General features: G+C 46.6%; 1 long non-coding RNA gene across 1 annotated transcript; it reads right to left on the bottom strand.

Moving 5' to 3' along the window:
* Positions 1-903: 903 nt before the first annotated feature.
* LOC148315125 (uncharacterized) lies at positions 904-3,821 on the bottom strand. Its single transcript, XR_015841246.1, has 3 exons — positions 3,761-3,821; positions 3,524-3,673; positions 904-1,081 (listed from the first exon to the last, which is right to left on the bottom strand). It is a non-coding gene; the product is annotated as an uncharacterized LOC148315125 (long non-coding RNA).
* Positions 3,822-15,921: the final 12,100 nt, after the last annotated feature.

Genomic DNA, 15,921 nt, shown 5'->3' on the forward strand with positions numbered 1-15,921 from the left:
CCGTATAATATCACCAAGCGGTAGCATCTAGTACCAATCCCTGCGGAACTCCGCGTGTGATCTTACAAAGATCAGAAGTCGCATTGCCATGAATTACACGGTGCGTCCTCTCCGACAGATACGAATTAAACCAAGAAAGCGCTGAACCTGAAATGCCAACACAAGTTTCAAGGCGTTTTAATAATATGTTATGATCAAGTGTCAAAAGCGGCGCCAAGATCGAGTCAGAGTAATACAGTGAACCCTCGGTTATCGCGGTTAATGGGGACCGAGACCACCCGCGAAAACTGAAAATCCGCGAAGTAGCGGCGCACCTTCAAAAATGCTTAAATTATATATATATATATATATATATATATATATATATATATATATATATATACGGGTAGAGAGAGAGAGAGTGAAATTCATGTTATAACAAAAAAAAATTATTATTAAAACTTCTTATTTTTTTATTCCCCAGCCATTATTTTTGTATTTATTCAATTACTTATTTTTGTATTTATTTAATTACTTCGACTTTTAACTTCTGGTACGCCGTCCGGTGTGCCCTGTGAATGTTATGATCCTCCAGCAGAGCTGGAGGATTGAGCAGGACTCTCCAAACGCAGACACAAGTAGGATAACAATCCGACGCCAGGTAGTCAGTGTAGGTGGTAGTGAGTGTAATCAGTGAGTGAATGGGAATCCGGTGCGGGGCTGGTGGGCGCGTCTCGCAGCAGCTGACCGCATGGCGCGAGATGATCGCTGGAGGAACGCCCACACAGCTGAAAAAACAAAAACACACGCGGCATGACAGGCACGGATCATGCCAGTGAAATGAAAGGTGGCATTCTTCATTTATTTATTTATTCATTTATTCATTCATAACTGACAGCCTCGCGCTCCGCTCGTGCCCGGGGGGAAGAGGTGCTCCTCTTCGGCTTAACTGTGACGCGAGCATGCCCTCCTCCTCCGGAGCTTCCATTCGGTTAAACTTAGGGGCCGCTTGACACCGCCCGTGCCCGGGGAAGGTGCTCCTCTTCGGCTTAACTGTCACGCGAGCATGCCCTCCTCCTCCGTAGCTTCCATTCGGTAAAACCTGATTGGAAAGGTTCAAATTGATTATTACTAGTCATATATTCATTAAGTTTTTCAAGATTTTTGCAATAAACGGAAGATTTGAAACCGGTCTATAGTTGTTGAGACTCTCTGGGTCGAGGTTTGGTTGCTTAAGTAGCGGTCGCATAATGGCGGTCCTAAAGCTGCTGGTACTATACCCGTGGTAAGTGATAGATTAATAATATTTAAGACAGACGGTCCTAGGGTCATAAACAGTTCTTTAATTAGTTTGCCAGGAAGCGGATCGAGCACACAAGTTGTCGGTTTTGCCCCACTAACCAATTTTGTTTGGCTTTCAAGAGATACTTTTTTAAATTGAGATAAGGTTATCGGACAGTTATCAGCCCTAATGTCCCTATTAACACCATTTATGACGGAATTCAACGGAATTGTAAGAACAGTGTCTTTAATCTCATCACGAATACACTCAATCTTCTGAGTAAAGAATTGCATGAAATCGTGAGCTGAATAGGAAGAGCTATCCGAGGTTGGTTGCTGTTGCGTTAGCATTGCTACAGTAGCAAATAAATATTTAGGGTTGTTTTTATGTAAAACAATTAATCTAGAGTAATAATTAGTTTTGGCTAGATTGAGCGCTTCCTTGTATAAACTAGCGCACCATGCCTGACGGAAGACCTCCAGTTTGGTCGCACGCCATTTGCGCTCAAGCTTCCTACAAGAATCGTTTCAGTATGCGTGTTTCCTCATTAAACCACGGAGTCAGCCTCTTTGGACAAGTTTTAGTTTTTAAAGGTGCGACGGAGTCAGGCGCATTTAACAGAGCGACATTAAAGTTGTTTGTAAGATCATCAATCGGACCAATATAATTAGGAAACGAATCGGTTACTAAAGGGAGTAGCTCAGAGAGCGCAGCGGTGGTTAAGGAGCTAATGTTGCGGCTGCTATAGCTTTGATCATGGTCAGAACGATGGCAATGCGCCAAGACTTCAAATTTGATTAAGTAATGGTCAGCTATAGCACTAGTATATGGTAATACAATTATTTTTGAGGATGCTAAGCCCCGGGTTAATACCAAATCTAACGTGTTACCATTTATATGCGTTGCTTCATCTATTATTTGCATGAAACCAAACATATCAATTATTGTCCGAAACGCCACGGTAAGTGGTTCCGACGGGAGATTCATATGAATGTTGAAGTCGCCCATGATATATTATCCGCATGAGTTACCAAATCAGCCACAAATTCAGAAAATTCATCTAAAAAGCCTGAGTAAGAGCCAGGGGGACGGTAAAAAACGGCAAGATAAAACGGCAGTGCGGCCGTGGATCGCATAATGAGAACTTCAAATGTTTTGAAGGAATTGCTAGGACGAGGACTAAGTTTTAGATTAAATTCGGAAATGAGGGCTACACCCCCATCTTTCTCATCATTGCCTCTCGCAGGCAAGGGGCCAGAGACAATTACTCGACTCAGACTCATCTTTCTGGCGAGATCACAAGTCCTTGCTATGTTTTTTCTTTGTGATCTCTGATTGCTTCATCCTAGTTGTTGGAGCAGTTTTCTTTTGAGTAATGCAGTATGGCAACACCACCACTAGGGCAATTGATGACGTCAGCACTGGTTGCGTTCATCCATAAATAACAAATGCAGGACAGGTGGGGGAACGCTGGTCGGATACCGTTTTTCAACCGCACTTACTCAAGACGCATTATTTATGTACAAACTGGAAGATAGAAGATAGTATATTGTATTGATTACCGCATATGCGCGGATGTTTTTGATTTGAAGTTTGGAAGACCGTAGCCATTGATTTATTTATTTGATTTACTTGACTTCACGGCATGACATCTGGACTGAAATGACTACGATTAAGACTAACCCTTGACTGTTTGACGTGACATACATAACTACACATCAACATCAAGACCAGTGAAGCCGAGCGAACGTCATCGCAACTTCAACCCATGGTGAGTGAGTGCGCGTTAAAACTTTCTTTAGCCAGCGTATCATTGAAACGGCAGTAACACTAGCGTCATTGGAGCCGACGTGTATCACTATATCTGAATAGCTAGCGTTGTTTGCACTGCGCTGGTGTCTAGGTCTCTTGCGTGCTAGCTCCATAAGATTAGCTTCAATGTCGGGTGCTCTGGCCCCAGCAATACACATTCTGTGGTTGGATTTTCAAGCTTAATGTATCGAGTAATGGAGTCACCTTTCACTAAAGTGCGGGAGCCAGGAGACCGAGGTGGAATGGAACTGCTCTGTGTCTTAACAGGCTCAACGCGATTAGCAAGCCGTTTACGGCCAATGCTAACCGGTGCTGTCCGCCACATTTACGCTTACCACATTACTCTGCTCTAGCTGGCGGACACGTCCCTCCAGCAGGGAGAGTCTTTCCATGAGAATGGTGCAAGTGTTGCATGTGGTGGTGCACGAAACCATAGTTGCGTTTACTCGCCTGGTGGATGAAAGCAGACGAACAGATGTCGCGCCGAAAGTGACGACACCCTCCACGACCGGGATTCCCACGTTGTCGTCGTGTGGAGGCTTGAGCGGCTCCCTGGAGTGCAGCCAGCATTCTGGGGGCCTGACTAAGAGGAATCCCACCCTGGTGGTCGAACCAAGCGTTAAAAACTTGCTCTCGACTACACACCTCAAAAATGGAAATGGAAGCTCAAAGAAGGAATATTCATACTGGATCGGCCGTCGCCCAGGATAACCAGGTCCGCGTTGGTGCAGTAGAGAGTCCTGCAACTTCGAAAAATACGCTAGACTCAGTTAATGATGACCTAAATGACAATGTAGTGACAGTAGGAGGAGGACTGAGGATAATCTCATTGAATGTGGAGGGTATATCGATGGCTAAGTGTGAGTTGATGGCGCAGATGCTGAGGGAGAAAGATGTACAAGTGTTGGCACTGCAGGAAACTCATCTGACTAAAGAATCGCCCCCATCGAGATACAGTATATCCAGCTTCATACCCATCACGAGAATAGATCATCAACAGTACGGAACCATGATATATGTACATGAAGACATCCCTGCCATAGACAGAGGATCCTCTATGGACGAACACAATATACACAGGTCAGAGATTGAGGTGCTGGGTACAACAGTGGTCAACATATACAAGCCTCCAAATACAAGCTGGCCAATTAGTGTCCTCCCACAATACCAACATCAATCTATAATATTAGGAGACTTCAATAGCCACCATACATCGTGGGGATACACAGAGCCCGACCCAGCTGGAATCCAGCTCAGCAACTGGGCAGAAATAAATAATCTCCACCTCCTTTACCATCCAAATGAACCAGGCACCTTCCACTCAGCACGATGGCAGAGGGAATACACACCTGACCTGACCTTCGTTACGAGGGACACAGATGGCATATCAATGCCAGCACATCGAAGAGTGCTGGGTAACTTCCCAAGGTCCCAGCACCGACCAATATTGATAAAAACAGGAATCAACATACCAGTCACACAATCTCTACCCCTGCCAAGATGGAACTTGTTGGAATTTATCTTGATATCAATGTTAGAATTTAACTTTAACCCAATGTAAACTCAAATAAGTAATCTGACTCCAATTTGCGACCTTACCCAACTCTCACTCATCCAACAATATGCGTGCTCGTTCTGCAATAGAAAGGTATCAGGAAGCCGGCATTTTCACGCACAAAGTGGATTTATTCCCAATACAGATTTTCTACATGGCACCTGGATCTCGGGTCCCTCTCAATACAACTCTACACCTCTCTTGCCACCAGCGAATGTGTTCTACCCCCGAGTTGCCCAGTACTGATTCATACTATACAACATGCAAAAATGGCACAGACAAAGGCATCCTGGCATGATTCTATTGGCTATGTTTATTGCAGTTAACTTTAGCTCGCTCTCATTGGTCTTTCTCCTCCCGCCGAATCCCGTGGCTCCTCCTGCGTGCGATCCCCCGATGGCCGCTCCTTCCCGGAGTCATCTTGTCTCGCTCAGCACCTTCTGCTTCTAAAACATTCCATTCTTGCACAACCCCCGCAACCAGTTTCGCTTCACCAGTCACACTCTCAGCATTTTACAATATCACATTTTCATACATTGGATGCACCAACATCTAATGAACTATGTTAAGCTCAAACTCTTATATTCCTTTAATAGTCAAATGTATGAAATCCTTTAAGTGTAACTGAAGTTTAGACCATGCTAATGACCAAACCCTCAGGATTGGAATGCAGGAAGATTGGATCACAGCTGCACCACAGGAGGTGTGAACGAGACCCCTCTGAAACAATGGACTTCCATGCCGGGATCACAAAAGTGGTTCCTAGCAGTCTACTCTTTGTTCAGTTTTTAAATTGACTGCCATTTACATTATCCTTTAAACTTTAGAAAGGCAAACTGGCAGGGTTTCGCAGAGCAAGTTGATAAGACATGCAAGCGAATCCCAGCAAAACAGGAGAATATAATTAGGTTCAATAAACTCATTCAGAGCAGTGCAAAAAAGCACATACCCCGGGGAGTCCGTAAAAGATATATACCATGCTGGACACCAGAATGTGAGGAAATATTAAAATCCTATGAGGAAACCCAGAATCCAGATACTGGAGAGAAATTGCTGGAGAGACTGCAGGAGGAGAGACAGAGAAGATGGATGGAAACGGTAGAGAGCATGGATTTCACAAGATCCAGTAGACATGCATGGAAACTGATTAAAAAACTGGACGGGGGTGGAAAAAAGAGCAAACAGTCTAACGTAGTGAGCCCTGATAGTGTTGCAATTAATATAAGAGGAAGAGGAGCTCACACCCCTGACTACAAGTTCGAAACCACCATAAAGAAAAAGTACCAGCAGCTAATCAGAGACATGCCAGAAGAAGACGGGTTCTCCCACCCAGTGAGCGAAGAGGAGGTGAAAGCAGCACTCAGAGCAACGAAGTCAGGCAAGGCAGCAGGAGTTGATGGGATCTACCCAGATATGTTGAAACACCTGGGTCCAGCTGCGATTAAATGGATGGCATCTGCTATCACTGATGCAATAAACATGGGTAGATACTGCCATCTCTGGAAAAGAGCTAGGGTCATAGCCATCTTAAAACCGGGGAAATCACCAGAAGACCCAAATAACTACAGACCAATATCCCTGCTATGCAGTATGTATAAGATAATGGAGAGGATAATCCTAACCAGAATAACACCAACCCTGGAGCTGAATATTCCTTGCCAGCAGGCAGGATTTAGAAAGCACAGAAGCACCACAGAACAGGTACTGGCTCTAACAACATTCATAGAGGCAGGATACCAAAGAAAACTAAAAAGTGGTGCTATATTTTAAAGGAGTGGAAGAGTTTAAACCTGGCTAGTTTTATTCGATGTCCTGCATCTTGTGTCACTGTTATTCTGTGGAATGCTGTGTGGGTGGCTGGTGAAGCTGGAAAAAGAAAGTGAAAGAATGTGAGGTTTGGGAGGTTTTAGGTCGGTGCCTGGCGCAGACAGATACCTCGAGGGGGAAGGGATGCACAAGAAACTGGACCCTCCAGCCACAAGCAGGAGGGGCCACCACTTGAAGAAAGACCAAGAGAAGCAAGCTAAAGTTAACTGCAGCATACACATAGCCAATAGAATCATGCCAGGATGCCTTTGTCTCTGTGTCATTTGCATATTGTGTCTATAAATTAATGCTGAACAGCGAAGACAAAGATAGCTGTATTGAGAGGGACCCAAACTCAAGTTGTAGATTTGTGTGTTAGGAATAAATCCACTCGTGTGTGAAAATGCCGGCTTCCTGATACCTTTCTATTGCAGAACGAGCGCGCATATTGTTGGATGAGTGAGAGTTGGGTAAAGTCACAAATTGGAGTCAGATTATTAATTTGAGTTTACATTGGTTTAAAATTAAATTCTAACATTGATTTAAAGATAAATTCCAACAATTTATGGTGACGCCGACGCGATGCATGAGAGGTAAAAGAAGTTTGGAACTTCGAGAAAGACCACATGAGACTGGGTCTCGCATGTCCACACCAGGTGACGACCTGATAGGAGCCGCACATCCGACCGTCTTTCCTCTTTGGGCCCACAGTGACATAAGGTAAGCAGATCCTTTTCAAATTCTGCACATTGGCAACGCTAAATTATAAGAGGAAGGAGGAGCGGAACGGCATAATAAAAAGAAAAAATAAATTAAAAAAAAAAAAAAAAAAAAGTGTAACAGTGTGGACGTTAGGAGGATATAAAATCTGGGATTTACCTACTAGAATAGTTTGGAACTATTCGTGGTTAAGATACGATATAAAATCTGGGATTTACGTATCAGGACACGGTTTAAAATCTGGGATTTACGTGTCTGTGTGGAAGCGGTGTGAATGTGAAGCCTAAATTTGTTCTGCGTATGAAGTGCTTGGGACACGCACGAGTGGATTTGGAGATGGAAAATGGGAGGAAATGTGAGGGTTTTCTTGTGTCTGGCGCTTCAGACGAGCGGGCGGAAGTCTGGTCGGAGATTAATGGTCATTATGCTCAGCTGGAATCACAGTTGATTAGTGGAATGGAAAGTAAGAAAATTAAGAAGGTGAAAGAACGGAGTCAGAAGTTGTTTCTGAAATTAAAAAAGGATGATTTGTTTTGCGGTGGTCCCGGAACGTGGGACATGTCGAAGTTAGCGAGGCAGTTACAGAAAAAGGAAACCAGAATGTTGGCAAATATTCGAGATATGAAGGAGGATCAGAGCCAAGCTGGATGGCGACAGCGTATTAAACTTGAGAAGGAAGTGAAGGAATTGGACAAAGATAGACGAGGCATTCACCAATTGGCAATTATTGCCACTGCGCTGGGGGCAATAAAAGAGGAAGAGAGTGTGAATGAAGTGAAAAAGAAGGATGAAGTGATTGGAAAAGTGGAAGAAAAGACGGAAGGTCGGAGAGGCATTTATCCACAGTTGCCTGACTCGCGACAGTATGTGTATGAGCCGCCGCCGTATCCGATGGCGCAAATAATGGCCCCCGTAGTCACTTTGGGCGGCAGGATGGTTTTGGATGTAGAAGATCACGATTCACGGATGACGCCAGCGACCATACAGTTGATTGAACAGGCTGTGAATAATGAAAGGAAGAGAGTGCGCGGAGAGCAGCAGGGGAATGTGGAGTCGCCCGTGCTGACGTCAGGGGCAGCGCTCGCAGGAGGTGGGGGCACCCCGAGTGCCGGGAGTGAGAGAAATTCGAAACCACTGATGAAGGAGGCGTCGCGAAAGTTGTTGGAAGGACACAGGGTGCAAAGTGAGGAAAGAGAGATGTTAGAGGGAGTGATGACGGGGACACGGAAACATGGGCAGGCAATGCCCAGTGACGCAGATCCCCGCGAGGAGGAAGTGGAAAGTGATGAGGAAGCCGAGGTAGTGTTACGTGAACAGCGGCAGATGCTCAGAGCGTTGAGTGAAGGAGAGAGGCTGGGCGATAAAGAGGAGAGCATGTCCAGGGCTGAGCGAGGCTATAATACACGCAGTAAAGATAAGATGATGGCACAGCAGGAGCAGCCTCAAACAATGGCACCCCTAGTGGTGACTCACGCTGGCCGTCACTATGAGCCTCTGGTGCTTCGGGATGTGGCTGCATTGGTGGAAAAATTGCCTCCGCTGCATAAAGGGGCACGAGCCTGGATTACTAAATTCTTAGCCGCCATGTCAGGACAGGGAGTAGCATTGGGAGATTTTAGACAAGCCATTTTGGGATTGTGTTCCCTGATTCAATTACAGAATATTGAGGGGGCAGCTGGCACCCGCCAGCTGGGGAGAGAAACCCCCTTGGCTGAGACTTCTGAGGCGTTGTTTCGGGAGCTGAGGGCGGCCTTTCCCTCCCCAGTGGATGTGGCGCCAACAATTTTTAATTACGGAAAAGATGTGACTCCCGAGCAACATTATGCTCAGGCATTGGAGCTGTGGATTGAGACCACAGGTAAACACCCAGGCAACTATCCTGAAGCTGAAATGATGTTCAGGACGGCGATGCTGAACGGCCTCCCAAATGAGGTGCAGGCGATTTTGAGAATTGATCCGGACATTTTGGTTTGTCCGGAACCGAGATTTAAGAGGCATTTGATACACCATTGCCGCATCTACATGGAAAAAGCAAATAAAGATCAAAAGGAATCTGACGCTCTGGCGACTAGTTTGGTTAAACTACAGTTGGCAAAGTTGCATGGTGAGGCAAAACAAGAAAAGGTGAAACAAAAACAGATGTATCAAACTCCAGTGGGGGCTGAACGGCGCCAAGGTCAAGGGTTCCGTGGTAGATACAGAGGGCGTGGTCGTGGCGCCCCCCCAGGCCGGGGGCGGAATGGGTTCGCTCCAGGGACTTGCTTCAACTGCGGGTCCCTTGACCACTGGGCACGTGATTGTCATGGCAACCCACCACCAGGGGTGGAGCAGCAGAACCAGCAAGCAGGGCCACCACACCAAGGGGTACCGCAGCAGCCCCGCCCGTGGCCACAGCCGAATCCAAGGGGTCAGTATTTCCAAGCTGACCAGTGGTACGGCCCAGACGAATAGGGGGGCCTGGGAAGCTCGGGAAGCACTGGCCAGGCAGAGCCAATGCTTCAGTTGACAGTGGCGGACACTCCAGTCCAGATGTTGGTGGACACTGGAGCAACACATTCATCAATCAACATGCCACTGCCAAGTACAGCGTTGTCGAGGCGAGTTACAACGTTAGTCGGCTTCTCGGGACGTCCTCAGACTCTGCCCTTTACTCGGCCACTGAAAACGGAAATTACAAACACTGGACAGAGACTATATCATTCATATGTTCATGCAATGGACACACCCATCAATTTAATGGGCAGAGACATGTTGTCAGCATTGAGAGCCCAGATATTGTGCGGCGAGAAGGGACTTACAGTGACATTTCCTGACGGACAGGTACTGGAATGCTTCCAGCCTGTGACACCTAGGGGTCAGTGGTTGATGGCACCACTCCCCACAGTACCTGAAACGGCACGGATCTACTGGGCTAGATTGAATCCTGAGACTCCACTTGGGGGAGGTGTCTACTCCACATACCTCTTGTGGAAACCGTGGATCCAGACATTGGCACCGTACCACCCCCCACTGGATCCATTGCACTGCACTCTATATTATGATAGAGAATCAGATGACATATATAGAGATGCGTTCGAAGAAATTGAGGGGGATGGTTGGATATTGCGCGCACCATGCATCTTTGTGGGCCCCGAGGGGGTGGCAGCATATGTGCAGTTGTCGCCGGAGCAAGAGCAATGGTATCGAATGAGTGAGGAAGGTTTGCCTCACGTGTCACTAGCTGTGTCGCCAGGCCATGATCCCCGCCAATTGGGGCCCATGGTGAAACGATTAACACAACAACATGACTGGATGATGACTGAAATTCTAGATGTGTGGCACTCAGCTGCAACCAAAAGTTACAGGATAATGGCAAAAATGGTAGATAAGTCAGACCTTGAATTGGTATTCTTGGACCGCCATCATGGGCGGGAACAGACGGACCATGAGTCCGCACAGGCAATGTTGGATCAAATGCCACAGACCGTGTGGTCACAGGGTCCATTTGATGTTGGTTTTTGTCGGACGGTTCAGCCAATCCAATTGGAAGTTGACTGCTCCATTCCGGTTCGCCGTCCTCAATATCGATGGCCGAAGGAAGCAGACAAAGGAATGGAGGACACAGCGGCAGGATTGTGGGATGCGGGGGTGTTGGAAACGTCGGCGTCCTCTTGGAACACACCTCTGAGGCCGGTCCAGAAGGCTGATGGGGTGACATGGAGGATGGCCCACGATTTGCGGCCAGTGAATGACATCACTATAACTCCAGTTTTGCCAGTTCCTGACCCCCATCGCATCCTGTCCTCCCTGGACCCGCAGAAACAGTGGTATACGGTAATTGATTTGGCGAATGCATATTTCTGTTTACCGCTGGCTGAATCAATACGACACGTGTTTGCATTTTCTTACAAAGGGGTGAAATTGCAGTACAAAAGACTCCCTCAGGGCTTTAAGAATTCGCCAGGAATTTTTAATCAGGTCTTGAAGGACTTGTTATTTTCATGTGCGCTACCCCAAGGCTCAGTGATCCTGCAGTATGTGGACGATCTCCTCATTGCGGCCGAAACATCCGACCAGTGTGTGGAAGCCACACGAGCAGTGCTGTTGAAGCTTGCTGACCTGGGCTTCAAAGTGTCAAGGAAAAAGTTACAGTGCTGTCGTAAGTCTGTGATTTTTCTGGGGCGTGTCATCACCCCAGCCGGCTTGGCTATGTCCCCAAATCACCGCAGCTCCATCCTGCAACACCCACGTCCACACACAGTGCAGGACATGTTGTCTTTCTTGGGATTGTGTGGCTACAGCCGAGCATACATCCCATGTTATGTGGATAAAACAGCAGGCTTGCGGGCCCTGGTCAAACAACAAGGGGTCCGAAATTTGAAGGCCACATTGCAGTGGACCCCTGAGGATGATGCATTGTTTGTGCAATTAATTCAGGAATTAGCATCAGCAGCAGCTTTGGCCACTCCAGATTACACTAAGGTGTTTTATTTAGACGTTGCGAGCAGTGAGAAAACAGTGAATGCGGCATTGTACCAAAGACATGGAACAGACAGGGCAGTTTTATTGTATTGTAGTGTGCCATCAGACGGAATTGAACAGAAACAAGCAGACTGTGTTAGGTACGCAGCAGGCCTGGCAAAGGTCCTACAGAAAACAGCTCATGTGGTCATGGGGTATCCCGTCCAGGTGTTGACAGATCATGGGGTGTCAGCTTTTGTAGCATCGGTGGCATTTACATTGACACCCCTGCGACAAACACGGATGATGAAAACATTGATGGCACCAAACGTTACTTATGTGCATGATGGTGTGAACATGGCTAATCACCTCCTGGAAGGGGCACATGAGTGCGCTCTGAAAGTACAGAAAGATCAGAAGGTCCGTGAGGACTTGTATGCGGAACCATTGGAAGGTGGACGGGTTATGTTCACCGATGGGTGTTGTTGGCGTGCCAAGGATGGGACACTCCACGCGGCCGCGGCAGTGGTGGAGTGGAAAGGTTCTTTCTTCCTCCCAGTGACAGCTCAGAAGTTGACAATAAAACCCTCCGCCCAGGCGGCAGAGGTGTTGGCGCTGGTGTTGGCCTTGGAACAGTGTCCAGGACAGCAATTAACTGTATATACTGATTCGGCATATGCAGCGTCAGCTGCCCTGATTGACCTAAAGGGGTGGTTGCACAATGGCTGGCTAACAGCGAAAGGCAAAGAAATTGCTCATAGAACTTTGATGGAGCGATTGTATGAAGCAATTAAGGGTCCACACGAATTGGCGATTGTAAAGGTCCCGGGACACTCAAAGGCCAACACCATGGTGGCGAAAGGTAATGAGAGGGCGGATGCTCTCGCGAAAGAGGTGGCTGGATACACCCCTCAGGGCGGGATGATGTTAACAACCCCAGCTGTGGTCTGGGATGGGGAACCCCCGGATCTTCCAGTGGCACCCGAAGTGGCACTGGAGGATATTATGGATGCACAAGGTAAGTCGTCGCCGGAACAAAAATAAATGTGGATCGCATCTAAGGCGGTCAGGCGGGTGGGTCCCAGGGGCCAGCCGGTCCTCCCTGAAGGGCAACTCATGACCTCAGTGTTGGCTGAGGCCCATACAGTGGCACATGTGGGGCCTCAGGCAATGCTTCCAAAACTTCGTCAGTGGTGGCATCCAAGGTTACAGGAGGTGGTCTGGCAGTTTGTGGCGGCTTGTGAACTATGTCAAACATTTAATGCACGACCGACATTAAAACCCAAGCCAGGGGCGTTCTCCCCTGTGGCCTGGCCTGGAGCAGAAATTGTAATTGATTTCACGGACATGATTGACAGGGTGAACGGGAAGCGGTTCCTTCTGGTCATTGTGGATTCTTATTCACGCTGGCCGGAGGCGTATCCGTGTGCAAAGGAAGATACCACGTCAGTCCTTAAAGCTTTGGTAAATCATTATATTCCGACACATGGTTTCCCTGCTTTAATCAGATCTGATAATGGGACACATTTTAACAACAAAGCGCTGGCTAAAGTGGAGGCGCTGTTGGGGCTGAAGCATCGCTTTGGGTGTGTCTACCACCCCCAGAGCCAAGGCAAAGTTGAAAGGTTTAACAGGAATTTGAAAGAAAAATTGGCTAAGATCATGGCTCAAACAAAAATGACGTGGTTGCAAGCTTTGCCCCTAGCCCTGTTGGTCGTCCGCCAAACTGTTCACAAAATAACAGGTTTTGCGCCATTCGAACTATTAACTGGTCGCTTTATGCCAGGGCCTGCCTCCAGATACGAATCCTGGAAATTCGGTTATGCGGATGACTGGGCATTGGTAACCCAAGACAGGGATTTTGGTACAATCAAGAGAACATTATCGCTGGACATAGCGTTGCTCTCAAATTACTTTAAAAGATGGTACCTAAGAATGAACAGAACCAAGACAGTGGTAACAACATTCCATCTAACCAACCAGCAAGCTAATTACAAGCTAAGGGTGGAAATAGAGGGGGGAAACCTGCCGGTGGATTGTGAACCAAAATATCTAGGGGTAACTCTAGACAGAACTCTCACCTACAGGAAACACCTAGAAAATACAGCCCAGAAGCTGAAATCAAGAGTGGCACTAATCCGTAAACTTACGGGAACAGGTTGGGGTGCCAACCAAAACGTTCTACGGACGTCAGTCATGGCACTGTGCTACAGCGTGGCTGAATATTGCAGCCCCGTATGGGGCCGGTGTGCACATACATCCAAAGTTGATGTCCAGCTGAATGAAGCAATGAGACTGATATCGGGCGCCATACGTTCTACTCCTATAAACTGGCTTCCAACAATGTGCAACATTGAACCTCCAGCAGTTAGAAGAGAGCAGGCAACACAGATCATGCAAAAAAATATATTGGCACTCCCGGAGGAGGCTCCCCTGTGTCGGGCCCTAGCACACAACCCAGGAGGGCACCGCCTGAGATCCAGAAGACCCTTCAGCCAAGAACGGGAATCAGAGCACACGTCAGCAGATAGGTGGCGCGACCTATGGAGAGGAAATGTACCTGTTGGAGGCGAGAGAATTGGAGACCCCACTGAGAAGCTCCCAGGCTACAATGGAACCAGCAGGAGAGAGTGGACATCCTACAACAGGATCCTTTGCAAACAAGGACGTACAGCCCAAAATTTGCAAAGATGGGGGGCAGTGGCTACGCAAGCATGCCCCTGGTGTAACCATGAGTGTCAAAATATGGACCATCTGATTATAGACTGCCCTTATACATCGATAGAGGGAGGGTATGATACGGTATTCCAGTGTGGAGATGAATTCAAGGGATGGCTTTCAGGGATGAGACAGGAGGTGTGAAAACCACACGAAACTACTACTAGTGACGTCACGGGTTGCGTCTCCTCAGAGTTCGTTCGTGCCTCAGCTTGGTTGATACATTACCAACACATACCTGTCAGGGCACAATAGTGATATTCAGAAAACGTTCTCGGTGCACAGCCTCTCTTGCGTCATCGCTAACTGACTGTTCTTCCACGGTCGTTCACCATCTCCATATGAGACTGTCAAGTTTGGTGAGTTTTCGTGTATGTTTAGGGGGTCAAAAATGCGATCGAACGATCGGAAAATAGAAAAAAAATAATAACTAGCGCTGCGAGCTGCGATAAAGGGCCCTCGCAGCCCTGGCAACGTTGGGGTACCGGCACGTTGGAAATGTGAAATATTTACGAGAAAAAACGTGAGGAATCCTCACAAGGAATTTTTGTGGAGTTAAAGTTCAAGCAGTTTTTGTTGTCAAAGCCTCGTCCATGTTTGAAGTAAGTCCAAAATGGCTGACTTCCTGTCAATTTAGAAAGTGGCTCCCAGACACTTCTTATTCTGTCTTGGCTTTATACATGCATCATCAAATTTTCAAAAAGTTTGAAGAAACACAGATCCGGGGCTGTTTTTTTTTTCAAATGTTCAAGGGGGCGATAGCGAGCCATTTAAAAAAAATTAAACAACAAACTAATAAAATATTGATGAATTTGCCAGGCCTGATTTTTCATTTAAATTTCGAACCTCAAAATAAGCAAACTTGTTAACCTACTCTGAGAAAAATATCAACAAAAATAACTTGTATTTGCTTTAACCAGTAAGTGGCACTACCACTACGATGAAAAATAAGTTGGTAGATGTCTTCAGGGTTGGACTATCCTTAAATTTGAAAATATTATAGAAGTTAGGATCATCTGATTCATGTTACGGTAGCTTTTGTTGCCACAGAGATTAATAAATTTCTGCAGCACCGTAATGGCTACGCCCTTTGCTGAAAAGTCACAAAATTCAGCATAGACTAAGATCAACGTCTTGAGGCTGTTCTGACAAATGTTCATTCGGCTTCCTGAAAAGGGATCCGTGCAGCATATTAAAATGTAAAAAAAAAATATTGTTTTGAAACCATGAGGTGGACCTGTGTGTATAACAGTATAATAATATATAGATGTCTTCAGGTCGGGACGTTTTATGTACAGGGTAAGTTTGGGATTTTTTTAGAGCATGAGCAGGGGCGTTTTTAAGCATTTAGTCCATTGTGGTGAACCGCCCCCATTTAAGTAAATTCAAAATGGCCGACTTCCTGTAAAACCTAGCGCATGGCTCCAAGAGACTTTTTTGTAGGTCTTGGCCTTATACATACTCCATCGAATTTACAAAAAGTAGGTGAATCACTCAACCAGGGCTGATGTTTTTGAATATTTCTAGAGGGCCATGGCAAGCCATTTTAAAAAAGCTGCACATTCCATTCCGCAGGATTGCTATGGACATTGTGGGTCCTTTGACAAAA

This window comes from Idiotropiscis lumnitzeri, unplaced genomic scaffold (assembly GCF_059441095.1).
Source record: "Idiotropiscis lumnitzeri isolate Australia: NSW breed Sydney's pygmy pipehorse unplaced genomic scaffold, RoL_Ilum_1.0 HiC_scaffold_115, whole genome shotgun sequence".
Taxonomy (NCBI): Eukaryota; Metazoa; Chordata; class Actinopteri; order Syngnathiformes; family Syngnathidae; genus Idiotropiscis; species Idiotropiscis lumnitzeri.